We start from the raw sequence: 26,123 nt of genomic DNA, 5'->3' as shown, positions 1-26,123 counted from the left end.
CTGCAGCAATGAAAAGTTGATTCTGTCCAGGCTCTGCACTGGGGAACTGCTTGCCATGCCTCTCACTGCTGGTCTTCTGGTCCTGTCGGCACTGTGCAAGCCACACTGGCCACTGCCTCTACTCAGCTCCTCTCCTCATGTGGAGCTCTGACAAGGAACAACTGCTTTTGCCTCTTCTGCCCTTCTATTTGCAGCATGGCTGGCTAAAAGCAGCTAAGCAAATAAAGCTCATTGTGAGCCATGCTGAGATAGCACCAGCTGCAATGGCACTGTCTTGGCCATGCTGATCTCAGCCACTCAGCTGCTCCCAGCCACATGAGCACTCCTGGTGCTAGCCCAGGCCTCATGGTCCCAGCACAGGGCTGCTCGTGGCACCGGGATGGCCCCTGGTGACATGACCCCAGTGGCTGCACCAGGATGGGTCCCGTTGGCCCCCTCCCCACCCCTCAGAGAGCAGCAGGAAAGAGAGCTTCTCATGGCATTTTTCATTCTTAAATATATTATCATAGAGGCATTGCCAACTTCCCCATTTGGCTTAGCTAGCATCAGAGCTAGCCAGCAATTAGTTTTGCCAGACATGGAGGAAGCTGGTAGCAGCTCCTCAGAGAAAATCACTTCCATGGCTGGCCACTTCCCTCCTCACCAAAAGTCAGCCATGCAAAAACAACACAATGGGGTAGGTGATCTTGAAGTCAGGGAATAAGACAATCTTCTTTATATTCTCCAATACTGTTCAGTCTGCTTTACTCATCCAATTGAGATATCCATTTCGAACTCTATTACCAGAAAGTTGGTGGGGATTTTGTCTGTTTATTTTATAAAAATCAGTGACCTGGCCTAGGATTACTGCTGGACCTGAGAGTTAACATCAATTTTCAAAACCCATTTTGCATGTTGTTTCAAATATCTGACTACAAAGAAAACATATGTGAATTACATATTCCCTGTGACAGCAATGGTGAATCAAAACTGTAAGTGGGGTTGACATGAAAGAAGTAATGAACTTCAAATCAGACTAGGCATAAATCAGAAGCCCTGTGACCCAAAAATTGGTGCAAACCTTGTCTTTGATTTCTTCAGTGTTGAATGCCAGATCTGCCAGTGCTGCATTTTATCTGCTCTCCCATTCACAGAAAACTGTTATATAGCTCTATGATGTCAGCATGAAATGATGGGTCAGCTTAGATGCTCTTGTATATGAAACAACTGGGGAGCTTGCAAAAAGCTGTAAAAAGTAATTTTCATGTTTCTTCTGTGTGCTGTGAACCAGTCTCTTTAAGATTTTTTTTTTGTGTACTGTTCTTTAGACTCAACCCCACCCCCACCCGGCATGGTGAAAGATAGAAATACAAAAGTTTCATCTTCTGATAATGCCCCTTTGTTTCTGTGGGAGATTTTTTTCGTTTTGTAAGGGTTAAAGAAACCCAGTAGACCAAGATCTCTTACCATGTTGGCAAAAAGATGCTTCAAGTGCCTAGAAGAGAAATTTCTGTACAAGGAAGTTTGATTTGATCAAATCCTTATTTGATGCTTGGGCTTGCATTCTAGCCCTGACTCATGCAATAGCAAGTATTTTGTAAGAATGCAAAAAACTTCACTCTTAAGCACTTGTGGTTTAGAAAATATTGGTCTTTGTACTTTGTTGGTCTTTGTATCAGTACCACTCTATTTAGTGGTGCCAGCTGAGCAGAATGTGAAAGGAAGAAGTACATGAAAGTGGAAGTGATCTCTCTAATATTCCCAGGGCTGGAACTAGTTCACCTTTCTTTATGTCCTGACAAATAACTTAATTAGGCACGGATACCTTCTGAAGTGTTTCGCATACGTCCTGAAACTTCCAGATGTCAAGTCTCCCATCATTCAGGATAGTCTATCATTTTTTTTCTGGTGTGGGTTCTCATTGCAACAGCCTTTCTCTCATAGGCTGAATGCTTTCAGAAGAACCATGAACAATGTTTCACCATATTCAATGTAAGTTAGCCCGTTTTCAAAAAGACTGATTATACTTAATGTATTTTTTAATCCCATATTTTGTTAACTGTCCTTTAGTGGAAGAGGAAGAAGGGAATAAATAATTAAATTATGCTACTCCTCAGAACAAATATCTTCATTTATATTGGATCAAAGGCAAATGTCCTGATAGTGACAGCCTTGAAGACTTAAAATGTTTTTGCATTTATCAGAATTAATTATTTCCTGACAGCTTGACAGAGACATCTTCAATCCTTTGGGTCTATAGTCCACTCAGAATCAGAAATGTTTAGCTGAAGGATGTACAAATCCCAGAATATACAAAGCTACAGGATCTTTTATAAGTGTAATGAACAAGGCTAAGTTCTTTTTGACAGGGACTCTTTAAATGTATTTTTGCATGATGTCTAGAACATTTATATATCAGTCAAGTCAAGTCTTTTGGATGGTGAAGTATAAATGATTAAAAATCTGACTATTTCAAAGACATGGTGAAACCCTGCTCCCATTAATTACATGTAGTCAGCATATAAAACAAACTGCAAGAATTGGGAGTTTGTCTAGGTGGTCCTTTTATGTGAAAATATACCCATACCAAATTTAAAGGAAGCTTTGACTACCTTGTGCTTAAAAATATTAAAAATAATAATGTGTAAGATACTCATGAAGAAATATCTCAACCAAACATCCCTCCCTGATTGTTCCATTTGAGAAGGAGATTCTGGAGCTGGATTCTCAGCTGGTATAATGGTACAAAAGTGGCTTGGGCTGCCTAATGAAATATGATGAATTTAAGAGTGAAGTGATATGTCCATCTCTGTCATGTCAAACTTTTGATAATATCCCTATCTTTGTGAAGAAGTCATAACAGCAAAGACTAGAAACATAATTTGACATATTTTGTTTGTTAAATTAAATTATGGAAAATTTGGGGTGTATTTCAGTCTTTCCAAAAATTTCACTTTCTATCATTACTCTGTAGAAGCCTAATTATAAAATATCAAGATCCACAGTTTGATCTTTTCCAAGTCTACAGTTTGTCTCATAATTTCTTAAACAGTGTTTTTTTTGTCTAGGTTTGGTTTCCCAAAAACAAAGAAAGATCATCTAAACTGGTAAGAGACAATGAACTTTGACTAACTTCCCGAGGACCTCTTGACTATGAGTAGTACAGTTTATAAGAGAACTTCTCTTTATTGATCCTATGCAAGTAAACAACTGAAAGAGCAGAACGTGTGAATGAGCTGTTAAAGGGGACCAGTTGTAGTTTGGGTTTGCCAACAGCAATATATTTACCTTCTTTTGTGAAATAGAATTAGGAATAAAAGTAAAGCAGGCTTAAAATTTAAAAGGGAATAAAGAAAAACTTTGTTAACAACACGAAAAAAAAATTCAGAACAGATCTTCAGACCATTCCCTTCTTCCCCTTTTGTCACAGCTTAACATACAGAGACACTTCAGTCAATTCCTTACTTAAATAATCTTTTTCAGTTCACTTTAGGGAGAGAAGTTTCTTCTTGTTCAGTTATAAGGATCTTTTTCAAGAGGGGAAATAACCAGTTCTCTCCTGATTTCACTTGTTTTTCATGAATAGCAGCTGCCTGGGATCTGCCATCACGAAACTCCTTCCAACCTTCACAGCCTTTCCAGAGCTGAGCTGTGGGCCACGTCAAAATCATGGGGTATTACTTTTAAGGATGAGCCACTCGAAGGCAAAAGTTCTCTTTAAATCTCTTCTCTCTGTTCATACTTCATTCCCAGGAACAGAGATCCCCTTTTTCCCTTGGGACAAAGAATCTTCCAAACACTTCACACCTCACCCCACCCCCTTATGTCTTTTTCCATGGTTTAAAGGAATTTTTTAGTGTAGTACAGTTCATCCCTGTAACTTAGAGGAAGACTTTTCAGCCAACCTTCACGGCATCTCCTCATTCTCCTTCCATCTAGAAACTTACCTTTTGCTTCATTGACTTTGGTGTATCCTTTCTGTTCTTTTTCTTCCTCTTACCCAAGGAAAGATGGAAAGTCTGTAAGTCTTGTCTGAGCATTGGAAAAGTTAAAATCTCACCGAGAAGTTTCAGGGGCTGTTCCAGGCCATGCCGGAGCTGTGTCAGGATCTCAGGGTGCCCAGGCCGTGCTGGGTGGGACCAGACAAAAACCGCAGAGTCCACGCAGAGGAGAAATGGGTGCCAAGGCCGTGTGTCCATGGCTTTCCCCCGGCGCTGCCCGCCCCCAGCTCCAGCCGCAGCCCGGGGGTTCTCCCTCTGCCCTGCCCAGCACACAAAGCCCTGGGGGCTCTCCCGAACCGGGCCCGGCTGCCTCCCCCCAGCCCGTGAGGGCGGCCGGGCGGGCTCGGCCACCCCAGGGCTGCTCCGAGCCGGGGCAGGGCAGGGCAGGGCCCCCCGAGCCACGGACACACCGGGAAAAGGGCCAGGATCTCAGCAATGGGCTCGGCTTCTTTTGGTTATCGGGGCTCCTGGTTGGAAACGGGGCCCGGCAGCCTCCCGAGCCCAGCCCTGCCCGGCCCGGGCCGGGTCGGTGTTACCTTGTGAGAGGATGGAAATGAACCAGAGCTTTCCTGGGGTTTACTTGCTTCAAATGTGACTCATGGAGCGAACTGACTTCTCCAATTGGTTTCTCAGGCTGTCAAAACAACCAAACCAGCCTCCAGCTGGCCCCATCAATTCACAGAGGAAGTTCTTGTGGAGAAAAACTTCCTAGTGTGCCCTCCTGTCAGGTGTCTTCAAGGTAAAACCAGCACAGTACCTAATTTAAAACCAAGTTAAAAAATAATATGAAAGACAGAACAGTACCTTATTTTTTGTCTATTTAAATTTCATTTGCACCTTTATGGGCCATTTCAGTAGGCAAGGTTAACAGCAAAGCAACAGACTATTGGTACATGTGAGACTGAGACAACTGACTGGAAAAGAGTCATGTAAAAGGAAAAATTGAAAGAACTGATGTAAGCCAAATTGTTACCTTAGATATATAAATCAAAGCTGTTGAATATTACTTAATAGTACAGGTGCAGTTTTCCCAAGTATGTATGTAAAGGATCTGAGAAATCTAAATGATCATAAGACTTAGAAGACTCTGATCCTATTTTTCAAGTATCTTGAGATGTTATTAAGTAAATGGTTGGATCCCGCTTGACCCGCTATTTTTGTGGTAAGTTTATTAAGGTTAATAAGAGCTTGAAAGTAAATTCCAATAAAAGTGTACATTCTGTACTACATGATATTTGCAATGTCGATACTCTGGATGAGGAAATGTCAATGATTTGTTTGTATTTTGCACAACACTCTTGTATTTTGGCAGCTTGAATTTCAGCTTAAATTTCTAACCTTCTTTATTCCTTTTTTCCTTCTTAAGCACTTTACGAACCCTATGGATTTCAAAACATTCAAAAGAAGTAAAGGCTATGACAAGAGGGAAATGGGATGGATTAACAGTATAAATTATTTGTGAAATTTGTAAAATCATTTGCAGGCTTGCTTATTTACTGCATTCTGCTTGCTTATTTACATTTAAATAAGAAACTAAGCACATTTCCTCCCACAGTAGTTAAAATATGACTCTCTGCATAGTTAGTCTTCATGACTTACAAGATGCTCTAACAGAAGTCCAGTTTTCTGCCTTGGTCAGGCTAAACCTCTAAAAACACAGGTGCATATTTTCTTCATTTAAGTACAGTTTATCTCTTTATAAATGTATTACTTAATTTTTAAAAAATACCCTTATAGGCTGAAATTTTACAATGTGACAGAAAGCAGTGGGAATGATTATTTAACCAAGTGTTGCAAGACAATTAATTATGGAGGGCCACAGACCATGGACAGCAGTACTTGGGTGTGGAGAGCATAGAATGAAGCAGGTATCCTTCCTTGTTGCATCCACACTACTGGCAGTAGAACACTAGGTATAGGTAAGTGTAATAAAAAAATTAATTGAATCATCAGAAATGGGAATTTGTGAGATGGCTTATAGACAGTCTAGGCTTATTTCTCAGATTTTGCGAGTACCAGATTATGTATTTAACTTGCTTCAAAGGAACATTCCACTTATAACTGCATCATCCCATCAAAAGGATGTTTGAAAATGTTAGCATCTGCCCTATTTCAACTCTGGTATTTAGAGAGGAGATTCACACCACAGCCTAACACCTTGTAACTTTCAAGTACTTCTTTGCTAGGAGGTACATTTTTTTCTGATCAATCAATGTTGTTTTCTAGGAAAGGACAGCTATGGTCACTACAGTCAAGCATGGGCTATGAGAAAAATGGAGGATTTGCCTCCCCAGCAAACTCTTTGCAGAATACATATTAAATCTTTGACCATATGTGGCTGGGTCCTTTGTTCTGAATGCAAATGAAAAAGAGGAAGGGATTAAATTACTTTGCTTTCTACAGAACGGTCTTGTCAGGAGTAAATGCCTTTTATAGAAGTCTTCTAGACTATCAACCTGTAATTGGCAGGAGTACTAGTAAAAATCAGCTTACTCAACATCCTCTTACACAAAATTGCCAGGTTGCCAGCCGTACACCAAAATAAAATAATTTCCATCTGGTTTAAACGTGTGCTTATATGTAGACAGATCTGGATTATTAAATGTGGCATCATAAAATCTCTCTAGATAGGTAATTAACAGCATGAAGTAAATTAAGCAGAGACATGTTGTATCTAATTTGAGTTACTGTACAGTGGTTCCTTTTTGCATACCTCCAGAAACTGGCATGATGGAATGTGGAAATAATGTTTTTTAATATCCCAGAAGGTCACTGGAAGCTCATGCCATGAAATTACTGCAGATATTTGACACATTAGTATACATTTTGATACTTACATTGCTTTGTGAAAACAGTGTCTACATAAATCTTTGGGTGAAAAAGGCTCTGCTCCTCTTTTTCTGAACCATTTTTCTATAAAATATAATGTCCATAATACGTTTTGATTATATGCTATATCTTTTGTTAATGTGTTCAACATCTTGATTATTTCAATGTGTGACAGCATCAGCAGAAGGCTGCCATGTAAGCTTTCAGGATCTGGGTTACAGATGCATAAATATATGAAACACTGTTCTACAGAATGAATATCTATCAGGCCAAATGCAGGACAGGAAGTTTAGCAGTGTAAGGATGTAAGTCAGTGGTGCTGTCAGCCAAACGTCACATATTTCTGCAGGAGAAAGATAGAATTCCTTCATAATTCACATTCCGCTTCTCTGGAAAAGGCAATTCACTTTGGACTTTCTCCCCACAGTGAAGTCAGAGGAGTTTGCATTTATTTGTGCCAGTGTACAGTCTTGCAGCAATAGTTATGCTTCTGTTGACACCTTCTGTATGGCAACAGCAAAATGGAACAGACAAGTAGAATTGTCTAACAGTTTTTGCATTTGGAGGAGTCTGATAGCACCCATAAGTAGAAGAGTTATATAAGTTCTTTTTTCCTCTGTTTTTCTACATATCAAGGCAGTGTTTTACATGCTAACAATTGAGGCAAAACTGTAGTATAAATAGAGCACTTCCAGAGTTAGTGCAAAATCAATCCAATCAAGTCAGTTATAGGGGTATGGTACACTGGATACTTCACGGGAGACAGTAAACATACTTGGTCTTCTGCCAGGATTTTTGAGTGAAATAAATGATGCTGTGGGTTTTTAAAATCCCATTAGAGAAAGCAAAAGCTTTTAGTCAGTACAGAGAAAGCCTTAGTGTTTGCTTTGTGTTTTCCTTTACAAATTCTCTCTGAAGAATTTGCTTGTTGAAATGTTTGCTGCAAAAGTGATTTTTAAGCAAATAAAAGAATTCATCTTAAAATTAAAAAAAAGAAAGAAAAAAAGAACACCAAGAAATCCAATTCTCATTTCTGAGAGGTTTCACTAGAAACCTGTGTCTAAGTGTTACTTGCCATAAGAATAAACATGACACTTCTGTGTCCTGTTAAAAAGGATATCTCAATCTCTAGATATTTTGAGTAAGCAGCACTGATCTATTGCATGTTTAACCATCATTATTAGAAATAGTAATTAAGGAAAAAATATTTTAATGATGAATTAAGCTAAGGCAATTATAAACTGGGCTGAGAATCAGTGTTTTCCACTCAAATGTGGCAGAAACATTAACAATATTGACTCTCTTCTCATGGTAATTTTGTCTGTCTGCTTTTTAATATTACAGCTTACCAGTTTTATTAGAATAGTGTCTGTCCTGCTTTAGGGCAAATTTGGGAGGAAACTTCCAAAGGGCTAAACAGATGAATGAAGATAAAATTCAGCATCATAAAGTCACCCTAGGACAGTGTCAATAAACATCATTTGTGGATCAGAACTTTGTACTGCTAGACCATGTATAAAAGCATTACAAATCATAAAATAGTGTGATGAGTATAATAAGACATCTGTTTTTCAGCCTTGTTTCTGCTGGTGGAACACCCTCCAACAATACAAAGTCTGCAGAGCTAAGGTGTGCACAGGAAGCTAACAGGTTTGTATGCAGCACTAAAAGCCATGCAGCACTGCTCCTAGATTTTCTAAGACTTTAAAATTTCTTAGTGTAATTTTCTCTCACCTTGCATTTAGCATCCAGGGATTCAGATGAAAAGTGGCTATGCAGAAGGAAGCAAATTTAGCATGTAAGTTTTTTCTTAAAATACTTCGAGTCAAGACTCAAATCCCCATTTCATCTGAAGTAATGAGTTGAATTAAGTGTACTTCTGTCTTTTTTTCCTAAGCAGAAGAGTGTAGCTCTTGGCTTGAGACATTAAAAGTTGATAGCTGAGGCCACTCTTTTCTGTTTTTCTGGAGTGAGGATGACATTACTAAGCCTATCTTCCATAGATCTGATTTCACAGGCTAACTGCAACACCCTAAGAGCAGAAAAGGGAAAGTTTCTTCATAATGCAGCATGTAAAAATTATTATTTCAAATGGTTATTATTTAACTTCTAGCTTGGTCAACACTAAATGGCATAATTCTGCCTTTTTCTTTTTCTTTCTTTTTTTTTTTTCCAGAAAACTTGTAAAATTCCCTGGTTATCCAAATAGCATGTGATTTCCAGCTTCCAGATGCTCAAGGAATTAAGGCTCCAAGAATTAAAGACAACATTGGGGAGAACTTTGCAGTAAAATTAAATTTAAATTCCAAAACATTCTGCCTCTGACAGCTAAAATCATGGGGGAAAGATAAGAGTGCAGCATAAGGAACTCCGTAATATAATTTTTAATTAAAAGGCATTTGTAAAATCAGTTGTATGCACTTAGGCCAATATAAGAAATAGACAGAGAACAAGAGGCAGACATCAGCATCTCTGCTCAAAAAGAATAGAAATATGGGGGTTTTTTTGTAATGTGAAAGAAATTAGAGCCTGTGGGTATAATTGTTCTCTCAGTCCCATGAGTAGTAGAATGCACATATATATTAATTAACTGCGCAAAGTTTTAAAGAAGATCATAATCAGAAGCTATAAATCCACTGGACAGGTTAGGGGAAACAACTGATGAACCAGGAGTAACTCTTCAGGAAAGGACTTAGAGAAGTGAAGGTACTCACAGCTGTCAATTAATGGGAGTCAGTGGCCTTTGTAGCAGTGAGAGGTGGTGATCTGGGTGTATTCATCCATGAAAAGCAGCATACTTTTTTATCTGCTTTTTCTTACTAGATAGTGCTGAGAACTCCATTTCACCTGTAACATTTTGAAAACCTGTGTAATTTGTTTCCCACTCCATGTTTTGTCCTATCTAGTTTAATTTTTCATGATGATGCGTTTCTGCTTTTCCCAAATTGAAAGAGGACACTATTCATCAAACTCCAAAATTATCTCAGGACTCATCCTAAAATATTAAACTTTCTTAACAAATACATGTATGAAGGTTGTATGAGAAGATGACTCAGATTTTTTACTGGTCATGTCAAAAAACATTTTGTAGTTATGCCACAGTTTCTAGAGGTTTCTGAGATGTCTTAAATGTACTGTAACATAAGAAATCACCTCCATTGCATCTTTCAAATAAAATAGTAGAAAAGCAAATTATTTGCTTGGAAAACTAGAAACTGTTTTCAAATATTTTTGGATTAAATCTGGTCTGGATGCAAGGACTAAAGGATGCAATTGTCCTGCGTTCTTATTTCATTATCCTGAATCTTGAATTAATTTGGTTCATGTGCTCAAAGACAACTGAATGATGAATGCCATGGTGCACGAGGTGGTCATGACTTCAGGGAATACATTCTTTACCTGCTAAAGCATCAATGCACCTGCATAGCTTAGGATTTTTTAAATATTATGTTCAATTGATATAAAAGCCAAGTATTCATATGAGATATCTTTTCAATATTCACCTCTACAAAAATAATATTAACATATATACTCAGAGTTTTCAGACCGCTCTTCTGTAAAAATATATTTGAATCCTTATCCAATAACAGTTTAATATTAACTATACCATAAGTTACAAATGCTAGAAAAAGATGGGGGAGTTGTTTATTCCTTTATTTGGCAAATTTTATTTTAAATGAAACCACTTGTCTTCATTTTCTGTAAATCTCTTTTTGATAGAAATTCGTAAAAAAGTATGCTATCTGAATTCTTCATATTTTGATTTGCAGATGTTGCCATCCTATATGGGCTGCAGTTTGAACGCTGCTATTCTGGTTCTGTTGGAGGCTTAATTTCCCTGGTTAGATCACATTTTTCTTGAAGTGTCTAGTTTTACTTCCAACATCATCAGCTAAGTCTGTATTTCAGGGAGTGGTCAGTAAAGAAGAAAAAATTAAGCTGCAATATTTGATGACTGCACCAGGATTTCCAGATGTCTATTTCCAGTTTTAGTATTTTAGGTTTAGGTATTTTTTTGCTCATTTATATCTCTTGAGTTTATTTATTTGTAATTTCCACAGAAAGTGCATTTATTTTTAAAAATCTGTTTAGTTAAAAAAAATATTAGCACAAAACAGTTTCAACAAAAAAAAAAAACTGGTGTCAGCTCTGTAACTATATTCTCACATGTAAAAATCAGTGGTTTACTTTAACTGTGGCACGGTATTTCTCTGACCTATCTTCAGAAGCAGGAGTGAAATTAAACCAAGAGTTCACATCAAGCACTTGAGTTATGAGTCTCTGACATGATTTCAATTTTATACTTTTTTTCCTCAGTCTGTTGAAAAAGATAAGCAAAGTGGGCAAGGGAGTAAGAATTTTCAGGAGTGAATTGCAGCTAATGTGGTTGTCAGAGCTAAAGACACGCACATTCCCAGAAGTATTTCTATCTGCTATTTTTCCTTGAGAAGTATCATCTTTCTAAAATCACCTTTTTCAAGGTAATCAAGTATGGCCCAGCGTGTGGCGGATGGTGGTCCCAGGACTGCATACTTTCTGGCATACTTCCATCAGACTTTGACATAGGGCAGAAATTATAATTTGGAGCCAGCAGTGTAAACCCTGAGACAATGGAATAATTTTTAAGTGACCTAAATCAAGCATAAACAATAGAGCAGCTTGAAAGGTTTGGTCTACGAAAAATGTCAGTCTATGGAAGACTGCTTCCTCTGTTTGATCTGTCACTATATTTCTCAAAACATGACACTCCTCGAACATAATATACTTTGATGATAAACTAGATTAACTTTCCCAGTACAAATGAAAGGCCACCTGTTGCCAGAATGCCCATATTCCTTGTTGGCTGTCTTGTAGCTGTCATCGCTTCAATGCAATCTGCGCCCAACATGCTGGAATATAATGAATATGTCAGGAGTTGGAGGTCAGCCATCAAAGTACATGAAAACTTGGCTTGCATACAGTGTCAGCATGGAGGCCTCGCCTATCATCTTGTGCAAAGGATTTCTGCACCACTTGATTTGTTTGCAGAGGGCTTGTTTCTGTTGGATGGAACACATTTACTGAGAGGCTTTTTGACAGCCCATTCAAACATTTTCAATTTGGAAAATGGTGCTTCCTGTTTCAAGCTCTATAAGTGATAGATGGTGTGAAATGCCACTACAGCAGATCATGCTTCTTGTTTATTGTTATTATTTTAGCATGAAAAGAGCCATGATGAGCCTTGAAGTATTTTGATGAGAAAAAATAATGTAATAGGAATACAGTGTATCTTTCAAATCCTGTCCCTTATGTATAGTGAGCAGACCCTTACTTTTGCTTTATTCATTCTTGCTGGACGTTATACATCTCTTTGGTGACTTTGTAATTTGTCTAGATTAAAGATTTCAGACTCTCACCTATGGTGAATCTAGTGGTCTAAAATACCATGGACATTTCTAAGAATTTTTAAAAATTATTCTTAAACTTCTCCTGAGCTCTTGTTTTCATTGTGTGATCTCTTGTGTCCTCTATTAAAAATATTTCTAGGGTGGCATTAAATATTTTAAAAATGACCATGTGAGAAAAACTTGAATCCTCTTTCCTGCATCTTCTCCACATCTGTCCCCATCACATTAAAAAATTTACATGTCTTCATTTCTTGGCATCAACTTTCTTCTTCCTCTTTTTCACAAATATACTTTCTAAAGTTTCACACATTTTCTTGATTTTTTTAGGTCAAATTATCTTTCTCCACAAATTACGATGTTCTGGTTAAGCCACAGTGATACATTTAACCCTAGATCAGCCTATAGAGCTTCAGTATTTTGGAAAGACAAGTCTCAAAACATTCTGGATTAGAAAATGTTAGGTGAATGCAATTTCTCCTATATAAGAAATAAAGTTATATATCTTACTTTTTACATGCCAGCTTGTCAAGGCAGTCAGTAAAAGAATAAAAATTAGAATAGAATACATAGAATAAAAAAGTGTAGAAATCTGTAATTGTGGTTTGGTTTCTTTGCAGCCCCACCATCACCTCTGCATGTCTCTTTTTTGGGTGTCAGGTCCTTTACAATTATCTCTATCTCCTCAACTACACTTAATAAACACTGAGAGGATGGCTAAGGAAAGGCTCTGTAGGTATAAAATTAACATAGCCCTTTTTTTATACACCAAGTGGAAAGAAAAAAAGAAGGTGGCTTAGATGTCCCCAAATTATTAGCAAACAGATGAAGCTGGACATTTAAATAAGAATGAAAAAATCGCAGCCACTTTTGAGCCAACAAGAGAAATGTATTTCAACTACCTAACTTTTCCCAAGACATTGCCCTAACTCAATTTTTCACTTGCTGGTCTGGATGATATAATTTGGTTTATGTACCTTCATCTAACATATGGTATATCCATAACAATTCAAACATCCTGATGCCTGAAGGTAGCAAGCATCCACTAAGTCACAAATGTTTCTGCTCCACATCTTGAATTTGAGGCAAATGGAGATATGTCACCAGAGATATTTCTGATGCCTACTGCCTTTTCAATGTGTTTTGGACATGTAAATTTGATAAGGGATAAGGGATTTTAACCTGTATTTTTCATCTGCTCTGTATTTTGTGAAATATATTTTAATATTGTGGGATATATCTTAGGTAATTCTGTGACACAGTTGTATCCCCAAAGTAAAAACCTCAAAATATGCTAAAGCTGATGACAAAATGAACTGCTCACTGAAGAGGAAGAAGAAACACCCACAACCCACCGCGTAAAATTTGTGCTGGCTTACAGCTTTTAGATGTCTTCAGAGTATATCTCTATCTGACTGTACCTGAAAACACTGACAAAAAGTAAAACCTTACAGTGAAGGACAATGTACAAACAAATTATTTTTACCAATTACTTGACATGAGTGTAAAGAATGTAACATCTGCATGGTTTCTCTGAAGATATTATTTAATGTAAGTGGAGATTTACTTATGGTAATAAAGAAAAGAAAACCTATATTGTGAATCAAAAAGAGCATGCTAGCAGCAGAATTAAACAACAGACACTTCAATGACCTTCATCCTTCCCCCCAGATCCCCACTGGGGCTATATCTAAGCAAAATTTTCAATATAGGAAATGCTAACCATAGACTAAGACAAAATTTCTCAGGAAAATACCAATAGCAACATGTCTCAGTACAGACAAAGGTCTTAAGAACATTTGCATGGTATGAGGCAACTTATAGACCATTTATATGCCTTTACTGTTATACTGGCAAACAGATATAAACAGGTTTGAAGTCATCACCATTGCAAGTCCTTACTCCCATAGGATGTGGGTGGCTAAATTTAGATGAGACATGATTTTCATAAAACCCTGTCAGTATGAGACAAACATAGAGATGAACACATGAGTCTCACTGAAGATTGCAACTCCTTTTAGTATTAGAATATAGTATATAACAGAACTCATCTTAGAGAAATGCATTTTTATCTTGAACTTTGACCCTTTCCATTGTCTTTTATTATGATAAGCATCTGACAGAAATCAATAGAAATGCTTTTGTGGAGCTAATATTTTCATGTGTCTACTGAATTCCTGGGGGAAAAACAAAAGGGAATCCCTACTAAATATTTAATACAATGAAATTGAGTTGTCTATATTTTTTTCCAGCAACTCAGTATGTGTGAAAATGTGAGTTTCTACAAAAGCATTTCTTTTCATTCACAGTGTGTGTGGGAAACAGTAATCTTCATACTAGTCCAATGTCTTCCTTCAAAGATATTTTGAACATCCATTGTTTAAATCCATCAAACCTTTGAAAAGAGGATGCATCTTGATGATTCAGGATAAAGAACAGAAAACATAGAGCACCAGGACTTCACCCCAAGCCAGGGAGCAGCTGTCCTATTAAATATGTCCTTGCCATTCAGGCATTGCACTGGGACTTTGTATAATTGTTCACCATTTGTGTGTCTGTCATGGACTTACTATTATATCCTAAGGACAGGTTTGTTTTCCTTGTGTAAATCTAAAACGCGTCTTGTTGTCAAGTAAGTGCTGAAATGCACTGCATTCAGTGATCAAGATTTTATGTCCTGCAAATGCACTTGCATTAAGAATGAGATACATTTCCCTACCATGCAAAGTTAGATAACAGTCTAGGTTGTTAGAAATATTCATGCTTGTAATTTGTTTGTTTACCCAAAATGCTACAAAGATTTCTGCATCTAACACTAGCCATTAGCGAACTTCTCAGTCAAGCTGAGAAAAAATTGCGTGCAGAGTTGAGAGCTTGAAATAAATTCTAATCAAAAGATAATTTCAATTAGCAGAGAAAAAATGCCCATATATAACAAGAATATTGTCTTCATCCTACCTTGTATTATACACTGGACATGCATATGCATATCAGATGCTACAGGGAAAGAAATCCACAAAATCATGTCTGTTCATTCACAATGCATATAGAAAACAGTAATTTAAAAAAAAATACATAAAAAGTAAAATATATTAATACGACTCCTGTAAAACAAGTATAATACCTTTAAATTATGTTTGAATTAGGATCTGTTTAGCAAGTGTTTAGTCCATTATATAGTATATCCCTTGTTCTATAAAAGCATTTAATAATTTGGTGTATACAAAAGAAGTCTCTTATGAAAATATATATTAAATGTTTATTTGTGGATCTTAGCCTAAAACATTACAGAGGAAAGATTGCTATTGATCCCACATTGAACCCTAGGCCTCATTAATTAATTGTTTAATTTAAATTCATTGTTTATGGAATTCGTTAGCCACAAAGCAGAAGCAATACAGTATGTGTGGGTTGCTATGAAACATGCTTTCAATGCTAAATAAATGAATTTTTCACTGACCTTTGTTTAAGCTTCTTTAGGAGGGTCTGTCTTGCATTATTCAAGACTTTTTCTTTATTAATTGTTCTTGAAGAACATAGCTGTAGCTTTGCAAAAGACTCCTGCGTCTATTAATTATTGCAATTCAAATAATGCAGACCAAACTATATTATAGTTGCAACTTCCAGAAAGGCGAATAAAAGATATAATTTCAAGGTTTAATGGATAGCAGAAACTTCTGAATATAAAAAATATGAAATTACTAGATTTAGGTAAAATTCAAAATTAAAAAAAATTCTGCCTAACAAATTAAATGCATGTGCATATATTTATACGTATGTAAATATGGACAAAAATAACTGCATGCACATATGCATATATCAAACCAGATTTCTATGCAAGCCTTCATGGTGGTTCTAAGTTTGGCATACTATACTAGGCAGCATTTCCACTTTTACTCACGTATAATTTCATGAGAGGATACTCTTAGAATTTCCTGTCTCAGAATGAGAAAATTTCCTGACTTTTCTTCTTTGTGAGTTTTTGGATGCTGACTTATGGTGAAATGTACATACAAGCCTAGAAACTGTTTTGTTGGTTTGGCTCTCCTCTTTCCACAACTTATAAGTTTCTTTGTCTTGCATTTGAATAAATGCAAGATTTTATTAGGATTCTGAGCATGAACAGGGTTACTGTTGAACTGTGATAACACCCTTATTTTCTCTGAGTTCCTCTTTCCTTCTCCAAGCTCATTAAAAGACCTCCACTTTATCTCGTTCTCTAAAGATCACAACATATGTGTCCAATTACTGTTCCCTGCCTTAAAACTCGAATTTACTGCTAAATACTTAGCTCTGGCTGGATGGGAAAGATCAATACTATATCTGACTGAAGGCTGAAGTATGCTGTGACTCACCTCGACAGATGAAAAAATCTGAAACAAATGTATCCTTCTTCTAGTAGAAAGCTATTGAGGAATTTCCGGAAACTTTCTGTTCATCCCCTGGCAGGATTTGCTCAATTCATGTAAAGTCTGAAAAGTTGTGGAATCTTTTCACTTATCTGTAAAAAGATAAAAAGTAACTTGTGTAGCTTGTGACTCCAGGGAACATGGAGTGCGTAAGACTGCTCTCGGACACGTGCAAGTGCAAAAGCAAAACTTACTTGTAGGAATTGAACTGGCTGACATCCCAAAACAGACCAGTGTTTCTGATGAGTTGCCCCTTGGCCCCAGACCTTGGAGGGCATTTGTTTAAGTTTATAACAGTTCCTAAGAAGGTTGCCAAAGGTTTTAAAACTGTTTATGGTAAAGCTCTATAACCCTCATTTCCCATTGGTTGCCTCTATTCCCAGTTATGTCATCCCTTTTCTCCTCCCAGTTCTGGAAAGTTCTTGTATCCTTGTACCCCCCATTGGGTTTTGTTCACCGCATTGTTCCACCCATCCTACCTTATTGGCTCCTGCCCTATGTTACTCCTGCCTTGCACCACTTTTCCCTTTACCCATTGGATTATCATCCTGGACCCACCTCTCACCATTCCTTACAAATACCCTGGATTTTCCCTCAGCCTTGTCTTCTACCCTTAACTCTTACAGTGTATGCATGTCCCGCATTTTCTTTCATGGTTATTAAAGTATTTAGTTCCAGAGTTTTGGTGTGGACCCGTTCCTCATTTTGCCACCTTAGCCCTGATATCAGGGGACTCTTAGAGGTTGGTCAGGGAGACCGCCCTCGAGTCTTGCGCCTTAAGTATTAAAAAAAAAACCCCTGACACTTACTTAATGAGATACTTGTTGGATATCAGTGCTGGCTACTCTGCGCAGCTCTATCTGCACATAGGTACCAGTTTCTCTTCTTTTTATTTTATTTTTTTTTCTGTTTAGAAGGTGGTAGCTAACATCAATGTCTATATGGTTCCACTTAGAGAGCCTAAGGTCAATCTCCTTGTTTGACACCAAACCTGTATATAACTGTACTGTGTTCAGCTGCTACATCTTCAGTTTTATTCTCTGCTCTTGCTTCTGACACTTATCCCACTGTTTGGGAATAGTCTCTGGAAGTGACAACTGCTTGTGTGAAACCCCATGCTGCTGTCCTGAATTTGATGTGTTGGAACAGAGCTGCCCTTAATGTGAAAAGATGGTCTGAGCCCCTGTGCTGAGCTAAGCCATCTCTATCTCTTATAGATAAGGAGGTAGTTTGCAGGGAAGGAGGCACAGTTCTCAGAAATTACCCAGAAACATCCTCTTTTAGGGTGGTAGTTTTAATTTTTTTTTCCACTTGACCCTATTTTCTCAGCCACATATCATCTGCCACACTGATGCTGCACTTTTATGTGCATAGCATCTACGACCTAGAAGTGAGACCAAGGATTGTGGCAAGAGTGGTAGGTTATATACAGAGCACAAACTGAAAATCTGCTACAGATGTCATGGCTATAACAACATTCTTAACTAGAGGTCTTCCTTCTCCCAGTGCCCCTGAAAGGGTCCTCTCCATAAGTGAAGATCACACTGAAATGAAATTATATTAATTTGAAAAAAAATTTGCATGTGTGAAGTAAAAGCCAATAAATTATGTGACTTGAGGTTCTTGATAATATTATTTCGATCATGCTGGATCCTTTCTGTCTTGTGATAAAGATTGGCAAGTACTGTACATGCACTGAAAATACAGCTCCCAGCCTATGCAAGATAGCTAAATTAATGGTCCTGTAAAGACTGAAGCTGCAGCACTTAGAATGTTTTCTTATTTTACTTTACCTTTACATTAATTTTACATTTTCACAATAGAGACTTCCATGCTTGTAAAATGTACTAGACTGTTTGCACAGAGGAACAAAGATAAATGCATGCCTACAAATGTGTGTACATGCAAATAAGCAAAATGTACGAACTATTGTCTTATTAAAATAATCAGTCTTTAGTTATGGAATCTTTTCTTACATGACAATAATGTGGAAACATGGGCTATAGTGCAAACTGAGACAAACACTTTGTTAGTGCATATTATTTTCTTGGTATATGTTTTCTATTTGGGGTAAAAGGAGAATTTAATGCAAAGTTTTTCAAGAAAATTATCAGTTTTGCAAAGCAAGCAAACAAAATTTGAAACAGATAATAAAGAACCTGAATCTGCAAAATCTGGAACACTGAAAATTTGCTTTGACCCCTCAGAATTTAATTTTCTTAAAAAAAGTAAAAAAGAGCAGAAACAACCTTTACCCATTTAAGACCTTCCTAGCTGCAACTCTGAAGTGTTAGTTAAGTACATAGGTTCTTCACTAAGTATCTAAGTCTCTAGACACTCTGTAGCAACTTTTAAATCAAAAAAATTTGCATTTCTCTTTCTAGAAATGTGTATCAGAGGTGAATATAATTGTTGTCTGTAAGTTTATTATTAGGCTTGATGTTTTTTTCTATTTGCAGAATTTTCTAGTAATTTTTTCCAATTATTAAAGGTTCTGACTTCAAGTTTTCTAAAGAGAAAAAGCTGAGGCTACTTTTCTAACACTATCAAAGTGAAAGCATCTTTCCTGCAAGATATGCCTGTGAATAATACATGCGCATTCTCTATGTGGCCATGTCATGTAGTTCCTTGTAGAAAATACAAGTGTTATGTAATACATATATTAAGGTTAGATAAAAGTTCTGAAATGTTTTTCACAGACCTAGAGAATTACTTTCCCACAGGTTTTCTGAAATAAATTTGGTTTCCATGCCAAGTACTCAGCTAATCAGTAATTGCATATCTAGATATAATTTGGGTATACCTTTCAGTGTGGAGGGGTTGATGAAACATGAATTTTGACCAATCCTATTTTTGGGCCCTTATTTTTTTCTCTCATCTGTGTATACATAAAACTTGCTTTACAGACTACATATTTCTCCATAACTAATAAGTAAACAACTATCTTAATATCTTAGCTCTTTATGTATCTGTAGAAAATGTATTCCTGTGTTTCTATGTAGCAAATTTCATTTCTACATGAGGTTAAGAGGTGATAATCTCTGTGATTGTGTCATTCCTTTATTTTCACATGTTGCTTTGTTTATGGTAATGTAATTTGCTATTATGTTGAGAACTATGTCTGCTTTTTCCTTTTAGTCCATTTCTACTCTAAAGTAATGCTGCAGGAAAAGCACCAAGCATAAATCAGTACATCAAAATAAGTCCCACCATTCTACAGTTTACAAATAGCTGTTGATGAGTTTGCCTTGCTTACTGAACTGAGTAAATATAAAAGCTTTTTGTGTGCATTCCTATTTTCAGTCCCAATACAGTGTGTTAACCCTAGAATATCAAATTGAATCAGAGTTTCTGAGGAGAGCTGGCTCCAAAGCAGTTAGAATGACACTATTCATTACACTATCTAGATTCAGGTTTCAGACAACCATAACCAGTGCTTTCACAACCTCTCACCTAAAGTCAGATAATGTACAGCCACCCAAATAAGCGGCTGAATTGCCCCGCAAGTGTTTCTGAACTTCTTGAAATGTGGAGCCTGTGGAGGCCTGAAAACAGAGACTAAAATTGTTATGAGGAGACTTTATTGGATGGAATTTTTCCTTGCCAGGCACAAATAAACAGCTCTCAATAGGGTGCTCACCACACAGTGTGTCAGCACATATTATGCAGTCTGGTGCTGAGTGGATGTGTCAGCTGCCCATTAGACCACACTAAAATAGAATTGCTGGAAGCCTGAAGCATGAAGCATGATATTAGATAAAGTGATGAAATTTCACTCGATTAAAGAGCCAGGTCAAGGACAGTTACCTCAGGAAATTCCTTTTTTCCCAGAATATTCTCGCAAGTTTGATAAATTTATCCTTCTTTTCCACTTATTTTCAATTATCATTCAAATTATATGAATGGCTGCATTTACACTTGCTGGCTTACAACGTATTGGGGGTGACAGGGATGGTAGATTTTTATTATGTAAAAAAGGGGAGGAGGCAGAAAAGAATTGACTGCTCCACATTAGAGACTATAGGAGAAGTTAGATTGATTTTTTTAGAGTTGTTTTGCGTTTTCTTCATCTGAGGTGAGAGTGGCTGGGATTTTTTGTTAGGCTTACTGATTACTAGCATAGTAATTCACCTGAGGGAATAGGAAATTGCACCCTTTATCAATGGGAAATGCATTCTGTTGGCAAAAGGATCTTCATCTGTTTTGCTTCTTGACTGGAGGGCTGAGGCCTCACCTAGTCAGATAAATCTGTGGATTTGATTTAGCGTCTGTATCAGCTCCTCAGAGTGCCCTGCAAGAAGAAATTAGCGTGCATGGCTATATCTGCTGCGTTTTATTGCAGTTTATAATTTGGCAAGAGCCATCTTTCTCTGCCTCCCTCAATTTAATTTCAATTAGGATCACAAGTTGCTTTGAAATCTAAGAGGAATCCAAAAGGTTAATTATCACTGAGTACGCCATCCTTGGAGCCAGTCCCTGACCCTTATCCTGTGAAGCTTTGGTACAATTTCCAAGCAGTATCTAACATCTTGCAAATTATTTTAATGCTTATTAATTAGATTAAGCAAACTCTTCTTTTTAGTAGTGTCTCCTCCTCATGCTATGCCAGGTGTAAAGCAGAACTTAGAGTTAATTCAAACACAGTCATCCCTTCACACACAGTTGCCATTCACCCATGTAAATGTATCATCATGAAAAAAAATCATAGACATAAAAAATCAAAAATCAAAGACACTGCGCCTCTTAGCTGTTTGAATGTATTGGTGTTAGATTCTGTGCCAGCCAGAGACTGGTGGTTACAAGATGGCTGCCAGAGAATAGCATTTACTCCAGGATAAATATGATTCCCTTCTGATTTTGTACTTTTAAAAATCAATAAATTAACTCCTGCATATATACTTCTTAATAGGTGCGAAGTTTGTAATGGAATTTTACTGGCATGATCAGAGGGACTCAAATGCTGCTTTAGTATTACTGATGCAGCTGAAAAAATAAAATCTTATTCATGTAAAATGTTGCAGAGTTGCAGTTATTGCTGGAGATACCTGTCTGATGAATGGGTTCATGAAAAATGCCCAGATCAACATAATATAGAGGTTATCATAAAACATGAAACCTTAATATAAGTCTAGAGAAAATTACCTTTTGGATGACAAATAGCATGACATTCACTCCCTAATAGGAGTAATCTAGGAGTCTCAATAGACATAGTCATTCTACCCAAGCACACATTTAGAAGCTAAAATTATACTGCATGTAATATTTTGTGTATAACATATTGTTAATAAATACACAAGATGTGATATGGAAAGGAGATGTACAGCAAAAGTGAGGTCAGGAAATTGTAGAGGCATACTGATGAATTCTGATAATTGTTTACTATTTTTACTTTATCTTCTTTGTGAGGTTTTTTTTTACTCTCATTGTGTAAGTAAGAGTTTATTTTCTGCTTCTATGAAAATAATCTCCTGAAAAAAAGTCACAACATCCATTTTTAAAATTTAGATTATTTATTTATTTATTTATTTATTTATTTATTTATTTTTAATGGTGAATTCTGTCTAACCTCAAGAAAATTTCCTCATTGAAAATTTCCTCACATTTACACAAGTTCTGTATGAAGATGATGAATTTTTTACTTTTCACATATATAAGGTTAGGATTAAGGTAACATAATCCTTAGGCATTGCTCTTCAAACCAAACCAAACCAAACCAAACCAAACCAAACCAAACCAAACCAAACCAAACCAAACCAAACCAAACCAAAATCCTTGAATACTTCGCTTAAATTATTTTAACATAATAAGGATCTTTATGAAGCAGAGAAAGTGGATGTTTCCTGCTGGTTGACTGCAGAGGTGCATACCTGTTTATTAAGGAGGCCATAGGAGGGAAACCTGATATGCCACTTCCTCCTTTCTCCATTGCTGGAGGAGTGATCAACAACTTCTGCCAACTCATACAATCAACAGTAAAGGCTTCAGTGTCCTCTGTCAGCCTAGTCCTTTCTATCCAACAGTCCTGTACCACAGCCAATGTTAAGGCATGTGAGCACCCTGAACTGGTAAAGAAATGTGGTCATATTTTTTTGATTTTTTTTAAACATTTTGTATTACCTAGTGTTCATATGTGCTGGAAAAGGGTAAAGGGAGTGAGGTACTCTCCCTTGATTCTTGCATAGGGTAGCCCTTTCCCTTTTATCTGTCTGTAAAGAAAACAGTATGGGAAATCACAGAATCAGGGAGTCATAGAATTATCAAGGTGAGAAAGGACCTCAAGACATCCAAGCCTGACTTTTAACAGAACACCATCACACCAACTAAGCATGACTGCTAAATGCCACCTCCAACTGTTCTTGAACAATTCTGGGGTGATGACTCTGCCACCTCCCTAAGTGACCTGTTTTTACACTTGCCCACCATTTCAGTGGCAAAATTTTTCCTGATGTCCAAACTGAAAGACCCCTGGTGCAGCTTGAGACCATTACCTCTTGTCCTGTTAATGGTTGTTTGTAAGGAGTGGCTGACCCCCACCTAAATACCTCCTCCTTTCAGGTAAGAAAGAGAGCAATAGGGTCTGTTCTGTGCCTCCTTTTCTCCAGGTTAAACACCTCACAGGTGTCACTGCTCACAGGACTTGTGGTCCAGACCTATCAGCATCTCTTTTCTCTTCTCTGGGCACGCTCCAGCATCTCACTCAAAGTCTTTGCTGTAGTGATGGGCCCAGAACTGAACACAATACTTTACATGAGGCCAATCACTGCCATGGTCCTGCTGGCCACACTATTTCTCATAGAGGCCAGGATGCCGCTGGCCTTCTAAGCCACCTGGGTACATGCTGGCTCATTTTCAGCATCCCCAGGTCCTTTACTGCTAAACCCCCTTCCAGCCATTCTGCCCCCAGCCCATAGGGCTGCATGGGGTAGTTTTCACCAAAGTGCAGGAGAGGACTGACACTTCACTTGTTGAATTTTACACCGCTGGCCTCAGCACATTGATCCAGATGGTCTAGGTCCCTCTGCAGGGCCTTCCAACCGTCCAGCAGACCAGCATTCCTACCCAACTTACAGTCATCTATCAGTACTCTGTGGACACACTTGATCCCCTTATCCAGGTCATTAAATAAGGGCTTTTGACAGCCAGACCCGTTTTGAGTTTTGGCAAAACTCTTCAGTGACTGGCCACCACCTGAATGTGATTCCGTTCACCAACACTGCTTGGCCACAGGTATCCAGCCAGTTTTTAACCCAGCAAAGAGAGCGCTTGTTCAAGCCATGGCCTGCCTGGCCTGCCAGCTTTTCCAGGAGTATGCTGTGGGAGACAGTATTAAATTATTGAAGACTTTACTAATGTACTTTACAACATCCACAGCCTCCCCTCATCCACAGGGCAGGTCACCTGGTCATAAAAGGAGATCAGGTTGGCCAGGCAGGACTTGACTTTCCTAAACCTCTGCTGGCTGGGCCTGATCTGGTCGTCATTTACATGCTATGTGACTACATTGTTGAGGGTTGGGTTTTGTTCCCCTTTTCCCTCTGTGGAATTTTCCCCATTGTCATGGTAAATACCTGTTGATTAGGCCCTAGTGGCAGAGGGAAGAGGGAAACCCCATGATCTCCAGACATCCAGAAGAGGAAACGGAAGGCTCTGGCTCGGCCCATTTCCCTCGTGGAGTTCAGACGAGAAGGACGATCGCCACCTCAACCCCATCCCTGCCATCCCAGCTCCGGGACCCATCCTCACTGCTGTCAGACCCTGCCCTGCTGCCTTCTTGCTCTAACCTGCCATCATCCAGCACTCTGCTGAGCACCAGGACCCACACCGTGAGTGGAGGGCTTTCTCTTTCCATCTCTCTCTCCCCCTGGGACAGCGCTGCCATCACCCCCAGCCCTCCTGCAGCTCTGCGGGACCCGCCCGCCCCCAGCACCGGGAACTGCAGCTCAGGGAAAAGGTGCCTGCAGCCAGAAAGGGACTGGGACTGAGTTACTGTTCTGTCTGTGGCTAATTTCCTAACTGTTGTTGTTCTTGTTTGTCTTATTAGTTATACTAGTAAAGAACTGTTATTCCTATCCCCACATCTTTGCCTGAGAGCTCCCTCAATTCCAAAGTTATAATAATTCGAGAGAGGGGGATTTACACTCTCCATTTCAAAGAGACGCTCATGCCTTTCTCAGCAAATACCTGTTTTTCAAACCAGGACATGTACTCAAGATGATCTGCTCCATAAACTTCCCTGTCACTGAGGTCAAACTGACAGACCTGTAGTTCCCTGGATCCTCCTTCTGACTTTCTTGTAGGTGGGCATTATATTAACACATCTCCAGTTGTCTGGGATCTCGCAAGATAACCAGGAATGGTGATAAATGGACAGTGGCTTGGTAAGCCCCTCTGCCAGCTCCTTCAGTACCCTTGTGTAAAGCCCATCTGACCCCATAGATTTTTGAGTGTCTAAGTTGCAGAGGAAGTCACTAATCACTTCCTCCTGGATTACAGGGGATCTAATCTGGTTCCTGTTCCTGTCTATCAGCTCTGGGAACCAGTTGCTCTGAGGATAACAGGCCTTTATCTTGAGTGAGGCAAAGAAAGCTTTCAGTTCCAAGTCAAATGGACTGAAAGAGAATTTTTCAGGCTCAGAACTAATATCAGAGCTGCAAAGACTGAGAATAGACATTTCCCTCGTTTCTCCCAGGAATGTTTTCCTAAGTAAAAGCTTAAGTGATACTGTGAAAGCTAGGCAGAGGCTGGACCTTTGGCTATATACATAATGCAGCAATACAGCTTAGCCTTTTCTTTCTTCTTAGGCACTCGAGCCTCCAGTGTGAGCAAGTTGAAGCTTCTTGGGCTTTTACAAGAACCAGTTGCCAAGGAATATGAATTAGACTTAAATAAAAATATCACCAGATTACTGCCAAAACCCTCAGCAAACCCCACAAGGGAAATAGTGGTTCAGTCAGTGTTTCCACACTCTGAAAAAACTGAATCCCCAAGCTGCTAAACAGTGTGTTTGCAGTTTTCATTAAACTGCATTAGCTGCTCTGCTTCAAGGGCCAGGAGGTGAATCACCTCCCACAAAGGAACTCATGAGTGAGTATGTCCCTGAAATGTTGTCTTGAGTACCAGGAACTGCTAGGCTGTGGGTGGCAGCGTGGGCTGCAGTGTCAGGTCTGATGGTGATGTGCTGTCCTCTCTCAGCAGAAGGTGTTAGCTTATTCATATCCTTAATAATTCCCAAGGTTTGAAAGTTGATTTCTAGCCTTTTCAAGTTTGTAAAAAGTAAAGCTTTTCTAGGTTTTCTTCCCTTGCACACCACTAGTTCACTGTTCATTGTCCAGGATCTAGTCAGCATAATTTGTATCATCTTACTCTTTTCTACAACCCATCTATTGCAGTTTTTCCATAAGTGACAGGATAATACAGCCCTTTTCACTATCATGATTTAAATAAACTAATAGTTAGTACAGATTACTTGAGATAATATTTGTGTTAAGGCTTGGTGAAATAGGCCTAAGAGTTCATCTTGG

Source organism: Cinclus cinclus, chromosome Z (assembly GCF_963662255.1).
Source record: "Cinclus cinclus chromosome Z, bCinCin1.1, whole genome shotgun sequence".
Classification (NCBI taxonomy): domain Eukaryota; kingdom Metazoa; phylum Chordata; class Aves; order Passeriformes; family Cinclidae; genus Cinclus; species Cinclus cinclus.
The sequence above is the reverse complement of the archived record's forward strand: the minus strand, read 5'-3'. Positions refer to the sequence as shown.